Raw genomic sequence first — 2,467 nt, forward strand, 5'->3', positions numbered from 1 at the left:
TCTGTCTCCTGCTGCTTGGTCAGGTTGCCTCCTTGGCAGAGCTCAGCCTGGAAACCTGCTCCAGGCAAGCCAGTATCGGGACACTAGCAAAGCGGGGCCCAAAGTCACTGACCTACAGGACTGCTAAACTTAGTGGGGCAAAGAACAAGCAGCTGGGGGGTGTTCGGAGAAAGTAGTAGTGGAATACTGATGAGGAGCCCAAAGAAGTGGGGAGGTCCCTCAGTTTCAGTCGGATGAAGGACCCAGGCTGGAGGCAGACACAGCCCGTGGCACCCGTGGCTATGGAATCAAAGCCAGATGTTGCATGCAGAGGGCAATAAAAGGGGTGGTGCTTCAGCAACACCTTTATGGCCATCTTGACCTTTATGATCGGGATGGACAGTCAGTTGCCTGAAATGGTATAGGGTCTCCTGCTTAAGCAGGGGGTTGGACTAGAAGACCTCCAAGGTCTCTTCCAACTCTATTCTGATTGATTGATCCTCCTGTAGAGACACTCCTGCTCCAGCTACAGGTAGTCCTTGACCTACAACCATTCATTCTGTAACCATTCAAAGTTACAATGGCGATGCACAAATGGTGGTTATGACCAGTCCTCAGAGTTCTGACCATCCCAACAGCCCTGCATTACTTGTGATTGGGATGCTTGGCAACTAGTACACACTTACAACCATCTGCAGTCAATAGGGAAACCAGCAGGGAAAGTTACAGTCCCCCACCTCCCACACTCTTCCAGCCTTCTGCGCTCACACCACCCCAGGCACTTGCTCACTCCCATGCACCCTGCCTGACACGCTGTGCCTCTGGGGCATCCTAAGGCATCCTCCGTGACCTGTGCCCTCCTCTTGCCCTCCCCCTCACATACACCCCCAACCCTCGCCACACCTCTCACACATTCTCCGTGCACTATCCACACTCCTTGCCGCGCCTCTCCTCTGCACCCCCTTGCTCCTTTCCCCACATGGCGGCAGTCATTTGCCTGCCTGCTGACCTGGGATTTGCAAATACCTGCCACCTTCCCCACTGACTTTGGTTGTGGAAAGCTGGCAGGAAATTGCCTAGTCTAGTGACCATTGGATCCAGTTGACCACAGCAGTCTGGACTGCAGGTTGCTTTATGGTTGCACTGCTGAGCAACGGAAATTCCATTCCCAATTGCTGCCATAAATGAAAGACTATCTGTATTCCCTCAAGTAATACCTTTAGCTGCAGCAAAATCCCCCTCCTTACACAATACCGTATGCCTTGCTGCAACTGGGTTCCTGTGATACTCTGAATCACATTTCAGCTAACTGGCCTGGGTTTACAATACACCCAAAGACATAAGAGAACAATCAGGGGCTGCGTGCTGTGTGAATGTAGCCAGAGGAGTTACACCAACCAGTTTTGAGAAATATTGGTGGTGAGGTCTTGGTGCAAGATTGCAGAAGGATGCCCCATTCTCAAGATGCAATGGGAAGAAGGTCACAATATCAGGTTATTTTCTGGACCGTATATTTAGGGCAGTATCTTCATCTACCACTAGATGTCAGCACCAGTCCATCTTTCAATTTTCAAAACAAATAAGTCTTTTATCTCAGTCAATAATCCTTTGCCAGGAAACTCTTAATAAATTCCATCAATTTCACATTTTCCAGGTTTAAATCTTATATTAGTTTTATTTTGGTATCTTTATTCCCCATAAATTTAATTTGCCGCTTCCGTTTAGAGAAGAGTGGAGCCCATCCCCCCTCACTTTCGGAGGATTTTTACTTCTGGGGTTTTTTCTTTTTTTTCCAGGAAATCAGTCAGGTAGAAGAGAGAGAATCAATATTCTTACCCAGTTCAATCACGCTGTTTACGATCATGCTTAATTTAGTCCTTTTTGGCTTTGGCTGCATGTTGCTTGAGCTAGACTCACGAATGACGCTGGCCTTTCTTCTGTCAGTTTCTGGAGGGCTTTCCCTGGATGTCCGGATCGACCGCCATCTCCCACGATTGTCGGGGCTTCCCTCCTTCCTTGCCACCTCTCCTGGGTGGCTTTGGGCCCATTTAGGGTCCCCAAACAGAGAGAAATCAGCGTAGGGCAAGGAGCCCCATGATCCCTCGGCTGTTGCATTAACTGTGCAAAACCGGAAGCCGCCTTTCATTTCTTAATCATTTTTAAGGACTATTAATCTTTATTAAGCTAAAAGAGACTTAATTTAGAAGATCTGTGCCATTTTGGGGATTTCTGGCAGCAAAATTATTTCTGCAAAAGGAAAGAATGCACTCCTGAGGCAGTGAGTTCCATGGTGTGGGAAGTTAACCCAGAGAAGGAAATATTAAAAAGGCAGGAAAAATATTGTTCACCAAAAGGATTTTTAAAAGCATTTTTTGAAAAGCAGAAACCAAACCTGGCCTCATCTCTGCCCAGGGCAGTAGCTAGTCTTATACAAATGCAGATGTGGAACCATCAGAAAGTTGAAGCCAGAGCCATCAAGAAGACAAAG

The sequence above is a fragment of the Protobothrops mucrosquamatus genome, unplaced genomic scaffold, assembly GCF_001527695.2.
Source record: "Protobothrops mucrosquamatus isolate PMUCROS unplaced genomic scaffold, P.Mucros_1.0 scaffold46, whole genome shotgun sequence".
Classification (NCBI taxonomy): Eukaryota; Metazoa; Chordata; class Lepidosauria; order Squamata; family Viperidae; genus Protobothrops; species Protobothrops mucrosquamatus.